This window comes from Gymnogyps californianus, chromosome 18 (assembly GCF_018139145.2).
Source record: "Gymnogyps californianus isolate 813 chromosome 18, ASM1813914v2, whole genome shotgun sequence".
Taxonomy (NCBI): domain Eukaryota; kingdom Metazoa; phylum Chordata; class Aves; order Accipitriformes; family Cathartidae; genus Gymnogyps; species Gymnogyps californianus.
The window spans coordinates 13,011,891-13,021,899 of record NC_059488.1 but is presented as its reverse complement, the minus strand read 5'-3'; positions in this window follow the sequence as shown (position 1 = coordinate 13,021,899).

The window sequence follows — 10,009 nt, the reverse complement described above, 5'->3', positions numbered from 1 at the left end:
TGGCATCTTGACTTGAGAGCAGCATTCCACAGCAGATCTGACCTACCTGCTTGGCTGTCTTGGAACTGACTAGTTTCTGCTACTTGCCGGCATACTGAATAGGTGTACTTTCCACAGAAAACTTTCTGCAGATGGCTGAAATTATGTTATACCTTTACAATCCATTAAATGATCAGTGCACAGCAGGGTAGTAAGAAGCAGCTGAGGGTCTGCTCCTTCTGGGTCCCTTGCCTTGCTAGTACTGTAGGTTTTTCTGGAAATCTCTTTTGCTAAGCATAAACTATTTCCCTACTTCCTCTGCGCCGATCATCGTAATTTTGAAGGTCTTTGTCCATTTTTTCACCAAGCAAATAGAGAGAGAGAGAGCTAGTTTAAGAGCTTACATGAAGTCTTTTGTCTCTCATTTTACATGATTGTTTTGCAAGCAGGCTGGACTTTGGCCTTGTGAAAGCCTTCAGAGATGGCAAGTATGCTACACTGAGTGTAGAATCTCAAACTTGCCCAGGCAGTGGCCAACCCATGCCACTGCAGGTCTGCACGAGTCCATTGAATGCACAATGTGAAGGGGAAAGCTTGGAAGTAGTAATGGTGAGTAAAGTTTTGCTGTGCGCTAGAAATGTTTATGTCTAGATGGAAGGTAATGCAGACCTTCTGGTTGAGATTTGAGTGGTCTGAATTCTACCTAAGTCCCTAACTGGCTAAATACATTTGAAGGTCTGTTGCGGTTTAACCCCAGCCAGCAACTAAGCGCCACGCAGCCACTCACCTTTCCCCCCTCCCGGTGGGATGGGGAGGAGGATCGGGCGAAAAAAAAAAAATCTCGTGGGTTGAGATAAGAGCAGTTTAATAACTAAAGTAAAATAAAATATAATACTAACTAATAATAATAAAAATATAATAATAATAATAATAATAATAATAGTAGTGAAAAGGAATATAACAAAAAAAGAGAGAAATAAACCCCAAGAAAATACAAGTGATGCACAATGCAGTTGCTCACCACCCGCTGACTGATGCCCAAGCAGTGATCTGCCCCTCCCAGCCAACTCCCCCCAGTTTATATACTGAGCATGATGTTCTATGGTATAGAATATCCCTTTGGCTAGTTTGGGTCAGCTGCCCTGGCCATGCTCCCTCCCAGCTTCTTGCACACCTGCTTGCTGGCAGAGCATGGGAAACTGAAAAATCCTTGACTTAGGATAAGCGCTACTTAGCAACAACTAAAACATCAGGGTGTTATCAACATTATTCTCACACTAAATCCAAAACACACTGTACCAGCTACTAAGAAGAAAATTAACTCTATCCCAGCCAAAATCAGGACAAGGTCCAAAACCAATGAGATGATAGAAAATGCTGGCTATGTGGACTTAAGTAGAATTTGAGCCATCTTACTCTACTCCTGTATGTGCCTAGAGTTTTCGTGACCTCATTACTTCTTTTGCAAACATTTAAAAAAAAAAACTTCAATTTTTGTGGCTTAGTCTGCTTTTGAGAACTTTGCTTCTAGATTTGTCTTTTTTTTGTAGCAATCCAGTTGTGAAAAAGATGAGTGGTTTTGATTTTGTCTAATAAAAGGAAATGGAACATATCTTCTCTTTTTGGATCATTGTATGCTATGTAAGTACTTTGTACTGTGTGCTTCAGAAGAACATGAGAGATACGTCACCAGTGGAGAGTTACAAAATGGTTTTGCTATAAAGGGAAAGTTCATCCTTTTAAAGTGTCACTAAAAGTGAGTTTGTGGTCTTTTGGGAAAATTGAGGAGATAAAATGGATTGATAGAGTTATTTTGAAATCTTAATTGTAGTGTTACTTGTCAGGATGAAATAGACCTGCTGTATTCCTGTCTAAGAGTCTGCAATCATTTTCAAAGTATGTTCCTTGTCTGCAAAGTGCTGAGGATCTCATCTGTCCTGAAGTTTGTTGGAAAGTAAACTTGCCTTGACAAAAGTAAGGATGAAGAGTCCTTGTTTTGAGAGAAGAATAGCCCTGTTTGAAATCGCTGACAGTGCAGGTACCACAAGTCTGGTGAATTGAGCTCTTCATCGGTCTTTATATAGTCCATACAAAATGGACTTGAATGACCCATGCTATTATAAAGGTGGAAGCAGATTAAGGGAGATGTAATTCTGGAAATTAAACAAAGAAAGTAGAGGTTCATTTTTATGAACCTTCAGGTTTATTACCATCCTGTATCTTTTCCAGTGAATAACTTCTTTTTCTTAATATTCCCATAATTCTGTTTCTCTGACTTTCTTCCTTATGATTCATAGGCTGTGGGCTTTTTTGTCTGTCCCTTTCTTTAAATATTCTCTCTCTGTTTCTCAGTACATATGCTTATAAAATCCATTTTTATATATTATGTTGGGTTTTTCTTCTTTTGGGGGAAGTATGGAACTTGACATAGAATCAGCAGTAAGTACAAATAAAGCTAAGGCAGTTCTGCTATTTGTGTCTCTGCCAGCCTCTTACTGCAGAGACATGCTGCATCCTGCAACAGAATACTAGAAATATCTGTCATTGCTAAAAGCTGCCAACAGGAGGAATCCCAGATTTTAGCTAGACAGCATCCAAGCCAATGCATTTGCAGCATACCTCTTTAGACACTCTGTTTTCTTAATTTGCTACTACCTTTCTCATTTACATCTTTGTGCGCTTGCTGTTTGAGAAAATGGGAAAAGAATTGCTGACAGCATGTTGTAAGAGAGGCAGCCCTTTGTGTAAAGAATATTGTGGTTTTTATCATGTTCAAGATTTATTGCAGCATTGAAATTATAGCATACTACAGAGATTAAAAAAACCCCAAACTTCAAACTTCAATTTTTGTGGCTCTTTTTCATGCAGATGCTCTGTGCTTGCATTCTAGCCTGGCTGGAATTTCAGCACGCTGTTAGACTTCAGTACAGCGTAAGACAGGCCCAGAACTTTTTCAGGCTTTCGATTTCAGGAGGCATACTTAGAAAGAAATTGGCTGAGAAAAAGCTGTTGTTGCAATTGCTAAGATCTGTGCAGAAGCAGGGTATGCTTCTTTGCTGTTTGAAAGAGTGGTTGTGTTTTAGAAGTTGGTATTCTTCAGGATGGCAGAGGGGCACCACAGAGCAAGTACTTCAGTTTGAGTGAGTACATGTGTTCATATTAACTCTGTTTTTTACCCAGTGTACAGAAGGGAAGAGGAATGGGGTAAATGACAACTGCATCAAGGTGGAAATTAAGTACTTTAAGTGGAAGGTTCTTTCTGTTTCATTATTTCCACAGAAGTAGGTTCTTCTGAAGGAGCAAGAGAAATGAAGCCTCATTTTTTGCAATCTTGTAAAGCAATCCAGTTATTTAGAAAGAAGGAAAGTTGTGGTTGAGTGCAAAATACTGAGTAAGGGTTATTGTTGGTATTTCTTTCAATAAAGATTTTTGTTTCTTTAGTATAGAAGTTCCTTTTAAGTTATTTTACTGAGTATGCATAGTTATGTTCGTTAGGGTATTTCTTGATATATAGGCAGTCAGCTTTGAGTTTACAGTGTTATTAGTTGAAATGTACTTGCAAGTGGCACATGGTTGGATTTGTGTTCGGACATTTAAGTTATGATGTAACGAGCTCTATACAGGCAGTCTACAAACAAATAGGATATTTACAGTGTGTTATTTTAGCCCACATTTTACTGGGCTAAAATAAATTATTTCCATTGATTTCCAAAACTGGAAGATCTTTTCCATGCATGGGAGATAATCCTTCAAAACCACAAACAATATTTAGTGATACATTTAACTAGTACAAAGCATTGTTTGCAGTAATTTAACCAGTTATCTTCTTGGAGTTTCTTGTCTGTAGACATAGGGGTTTTTAGATTTAATTTTTAAAAACAAAGGTGTAGTTGCTAAGGTGTGGATTCCTATCTTCTGTCAGCTTTGAGGATTTGTCAGGGGACAGACTGTAGAGGATTGATCCATGTCCATACATTTAACATTGAGTAAAAGCACAATAATATAGTTAATGAAGGAAGATTATTCAAAAAATTGTTAAGTGTTTCCAATTTAAATTTTATGGCATTATTTCTAGCTGGAAGAACTATGAAATGCTACAGTTATCTGTATGAGGAAAAAGGCAGTGTGCCGGAGAAAGCATGAAGAAATGTTACTCCAAGAGTGCCCCATGCATGGAATTCTCACTGTATTTTAGCACTGGGAGTAAAAACTTTAAAAAAAAAAAAAAAAAGGCGTATTTAAATTTTGCTCATTGAGCATTATGTTACAGACTTAGATGTGGCCGTCAACTGCCTGTGGACAGAGATACGCTTCTCTAGGAATAACAGCCAGTTTTCGGTGAGAGGCTGGGTGTACGGGTACGATTTTTTTGATTTGGAACTGAGGTGCCATCTGCCAAACTGAGCAGCTGTGGGACATGTAACTTGTAGGTGGTCCTACGTGATGATGTGAGGTTCAGAATAATAGTATGCTGAATTCCAAACACATTTTATCACTTTATTCATGCTTGCACTTTGCTCAAATCAATCTATCATTAAACTCACAAGCCAACTGTATCCTGTTAATTCCCTGATTAACCAAAAAGAGTCTCTCCCTACCATTTTTGAAAGACTTTTTCTTTCCTTTTTTTAACCCCAAGTTATTTTATTGAGCAGCTGATAGTGTGACTCCTCAAACACAATGGCAGAATTGACAGCAAAGGGTGATGCTGTGACGTAGGAGGAGGAGTAACTGGTGGAGGGTGCAGACTCACTTAGAATTGCTGCCAGAGGCTCCATTGTGAAGCTATCCCCAGGTGTCAATATATTGGAAACTTTGCGTATGGAAGATCCAAATGGGTCTTAACTCTAAGAAGCTTTAGCATTCTATGTTGTCTGAATGCTTTAAGGCAAGGCTAATGCTCACAGAATTCCTCAGCAGTACATCACCAGCTTGAGTCCAGCCTGGATCAGCATTAATTGAAAGCTGCTCTTTGGTGGTCTCTACTGCATAATGGGTGTCCTTTGCCCTCTTGTGTCATTCTTAATTTTCTAGTGGCTGACAGAATAAGCAGAGAGAACCAGAATGATATGAATTCTGGAAATGGAACTGTCTTTTAACACTAGGGAAGCTTTTCATTAAATTCAAACCTTAAAGTAGAGTTTTAGTATATTACCTGAAGTTACTACTTTGTAATAATTGTTGTAAAGAAAGATAAGAATATATACACAATCACATCATGTAGTAACTCATTACAGTTTACTACATGGGTGGCTGCAGTGTTTAATAATACACAGTAATGCAGTGCAGTTCATTACAAAACATACAAGCAATTGAAATTACTGAAGAAATTTGCCTAAACAGAATACGGTCATCCAAGTTATGATTACCCAAGATACAAGTTGTTACTCTAGCAAAACATTGGTTCATCTTTAGTCATAATGGTTGATTGTAATATTGGTTTCAGTTCCTACTGAAAAGTTTTACAGTAAGTCCTCACACAGTCAAAATACTTTTGGTCACCTTGCCGTGCTTTGATTCCCAATGTCGGGGTTCAAACCTCACTCGAGGGTTTATGTCACATGACAAGCGTAGACTATGTTTACCTCCTGAAAAGGTAGAGAACAATAGTGTATATCTGTGTAAAAGGAGAAAATGGAGGGAAGAGCTTCAGACACGTGGAAGTGCTGCTGTTTTGTTATGTGTTAGACTTTTAAAGTCGCATAGGTGAAGATCATTTAAGACTCAATTGCGATGGCAGTGCGCTGGTGCCGGCTAGCAAGCCAAAGACTCTGCCCAAGTGCTGTCTGACGTTTGGACTTTGTTAACGAAATAATACTGAATTGAGCTGTCATTCCTTCCCTGGTAAGGTTTCACCCTGCTGGCCAGTTGCGGCTGAACATGACAGAGACTATCAGTCTGTGAGACGACTGCACTTCTAAAGATTCTGAGCCGTAGGTGAGCAGGTTGAGAAGACATTTTATGTGTCTTTACTGATGCAACAGTAGTAGCATTAAGCCTGACTTCTAGAATGTAGCGGAGACCACAGGTGGATGGAGAGCTGGCAAAGGGGTTTGCTCCTATTAAATAGCAACGAGCTCCGAGATAACGACTCCACGGGCGCCAGCTTCCCTACCGCCCCGCGTTTCCCAAGCCGGCGTTCGCGAGTGGCGCTGCCGCGGGCCCGGCCCCTCAGGGCGGTGCCGGCTGAGGCCCCTCGCTGCGTGCGGGCGCAGGACCCGTCCGCTGCCCTCGCCGGGCTCTGCTCCGGGCTGCCAGGGACGGGCCGCTCGCTCGCGGCCCGGGACTACAGCTCCCGGCGGGCCCCGGCGGCGGCGCGGCGCCTGAGTGGCTCGCGGGCCGGGGCGGGCGCGCGGCGGCGGCGTGCCGGGGTAGCGGGATGTGTGCGCGGAGCTCCCGTCGCCTCTCCCGCGCGGGACGGAGCCGCGGGAGCGACGCTGGAGGGGTGAGGCCTCCGGCTGGCCGCCCGCATGGAGCTGAGCAGCGCAGAGGCGGCCTCCACCCGGTTCCTCGGCCTCACTCAGCGGTACCGGCGCCGGGGAGGCGGGGCCGAGCTCGGGCGGGGCGCGGCGCGATGCGGTGCGGGCCCGCGCTGTCGATGGCGGAGAGGCGGTGCTGTGCTTCCACCGGCCGGGGGGCTGGAGGGGCCGCCGGAGCGGCGGCGCCGGGCCGGGCGGCGCTGGAGGCTCCTGCGCGGCGGGGCGGCGGGGGTCCCGGAGCTGCAGCCGCCTCCCTCAGGGGCTGCTGCCGGTGGCGCGGGCGGAGCCAGACGGGCGTCTTCGGTCGATTTCGCAGCTTGTTCAGCGTTACGCTGGTGCGAGCAGATACCGCTGGGATAGTCACTGCAATTACCCGACTGCTGAGCGCGCTTGTCCCTGTGCCTGCCTCTTCCATGAGAACAGATTAACTGATACTGGCAAGTAAAGACCTAGGTGGTAGGGAGAATGGAGAGCCCAGGAGGCATGCAGGCTACGTCGTTGTGATCACACAGGTGCAATCTGCAAACTCACCCCCTTCTGCCACTGCCCCCCGCCCCCCGAGTAAAGCGATTTCCAGTGCCAAACTCCTAAAAGACAAAACTTGTGATTTGACACTAGAATCCTAAAAACACATGCCCAAGTTTAGATTAGCAAATATGTTTAAACTTGCTTTGTTGTTCGACTTTCAGGACTGTTAAAGTTTGTAGGAGCTTCTGTTGAAATGGGAGGAAGCTGGTCCTCTCGCCTCTTCCTCATTAGTGTACATTTATACAACAGCACCTGCGTTCCCAAGCAAATGGGAGAGGGAGGTGGAGTATACCCTGGGTGCTGTACAGATGTGCATAAGCTGGTTTTTTTCATGTGAATAAAGGCTCATCTGTATTAAAACACTTTGCAATATAAGTAAATTTTAAATTATTAAGCCAAACTGGTCTGAACCACTGGTAAACTAACCTAAGTATTTCAGTGCTGGCAGTTCATCTTAATAGGATGAAAACTATTTTAAAACTGGTATAACTGGAGCAACAGGGTTTTTGTGATGTAGATCACGTCAGGACTAAGGAAGGATGTAATCCAATGAAGAAAATTAATAAGAAAAGCTAATATTAATCATAGCATATTTTTTAAATTAGATGATGTGATATGTCAGAGAGTTGATGAGTACGAATCTTGGTGGTAACCAAGAATGGAGAGCCAAAGAGGTATGTGGGCTAGAATTTATTGGGGAATATGTATGCTTATGCAAATAGCATGATAATGTAAATCTTACCTATGCATAAATTGAGGCTAAGATGCTTAACTTTCACAAGGTTGTCTGCGTAGCATTTATGTTGGTGTGAGATTCTGCTTTAAGTGCTTGATACGAAGCAGATGACAAGTATGATACAAGGTAGAAGTGTGATATGAAGTAGTTAGGTTAAGAAGAAGCTGAGATTAGCTATTGGGTATAATTCTAATTTTAAAAGGATTGCTAGTGTGTTTGAAAGTTAGGTATGTTTTAGGTATTTTGAATTGGGATGCAAATGGATAAGAATATTAATATTAAAACACTATTGTTTTAATCAACATTTTCCTCAGATATACTCCTGTTTTTTAACTAGCGAGCGGTGTCAGAAAAATGCTTTTGATGCCAAAGGGTGTGGTTTGTGGTGAGACAATGTATTTCCTTAAATTATTGGAATGTAGTTTGTGGAGAGGATAGGAGCATAAACCTTTCAGGCACACAAACTGTTGTTTATGCTTTTTCTGAGCTTGTCTGTCTTTTCCATCTATATCGCGTGGTCTAAGAAAATAGATTATTTCTCCTATTAAAGTTGCTTGCTCTTGGTGTTCTCCTCTGCATCATTTGATGAATATATGCTGTCTCGCTGCATCTGTGAATCTCTGTACCCTTAATAGGGGTAGATCTTAGGTATTTGGGCTGGAATGGAGTCCTGTGGGTTCGCCTTACAAGGCATGCATGGATATCATGTCTTTATTTTTCACCTGTTTCACCATAGGTGTCTGTGACCGTGGGATTGCACTGGAGGCTGGCCGTGGTATTGCAGTAACTCTTCTTCTCCAGACCCGATGAACAGTGGTGCGAAGCCTCTGCCAGTTTCCTTGCAGAATGTGACAGTGCGGTCTCCTTCTTATTTTATGTATACTGCTGTTGGCTACTGTCTGCATGCTTATCATTGTGTCTATCATGCAATGACAGAACTCTGAAACAGCCCTGCTCCCTGTCATTCTGTGGCCAGCAAAGCTGATGAAATGTGAAATGTTGGAGGATGTTGGAGTGCCTCCTAAAGGCAGCTATTTCATGGCTTGTCATTATGGAAATGCTAAAAAAGAAAAAAAACCAAAATCTAATAACCATACTGGGATTGCTTAGATCAAAATTTTTTTTTTGAGAATCTGGAATAGAGGATATATTCATGTGATAGAGAATATAGTTTTGTAGACATCACACCAGTTGTGAAGAGCTTTGTATTTGCAAGTGCAGGTAAACCATAAGTTTGTGGATCAGATGGTCTCCTTCAACATCCTCTCTCTCATGGACATCAGGGAGTCTTTATGGTGAACCTTTCTTTGGGCTAATCGGCCTCCAGAACTTTGCTAGAAGCAATGTTGGGTACACCTGACAGAATGTGGAGGACAATCATCTTTCCCATGTTGAGGAAACAAAAGATTTGTATGGTAGAACTCAAACTTAACTCTGCACTTCACTTTGTGTTTTGTTTTGTTGTGACTCTCGGGTTGGGAAATGTTACTGCAGTAGTCGTTGTTGGGATGTATCTTAATGATCTTAATTAAGATCAGACCAGTGTATCTGGTCTGCTCTTAATTCTGCCACCGTGTTTTGGACATTACTTTCTAGGCTCTTTACCTGGGCTGCCAGGCACATACCTTAATTTTGTTACAGTAGTGCATTCATGTGTTGCATACCTATATCCATTTCTTAGTTATACAATATTTGGTTTTGAATACTCTTTTAATATTTTATTTTTTCAAGCTTTTTATTAGCTACTGACTTTGTTATCTCTGCAGCATTAATATGTTCAGATCTCAGCATGCTTTTCCTGATAGAGTTTGACTTTCACTCAGCTGAAATATCACCAAATTAAGGTATAGGACTTAGTTTGGGTGTATGCAAATAGTTCTAAAATGCCTTCATAACTGCCTGGGTTTATCATGCAGGTAATTCACGAGATGGCATTTTCCTCCAGTTTCGTGCATTTTGAGGTTAGCTTTGCCACAAGGCAGAAAGTAGTTCAGTTTTACAGACCTCAGCTTGCTTTTTCTCCTGCTTTGTGGAGCTGTCGCATGACTGATGGAAGTCTCTAAAAATTATCCAGGCAGAGATGGTTCCGTTCAAAGCACAGTAGGCCGGATGCTCTTTGTGGTGACTTTCTAATTTGTATTATATTTGTGTTTGGGGTTGTCCAGATGTCAGACACACAAAACAGTGACCTGGCTTTCCCAAGACTTGGAAAGATTTATTGTGCTAGTGACTGTTGTTGGATTTTTATTTTTTTTTTTACCCACTCCTTGAATTGTCATCTTACATA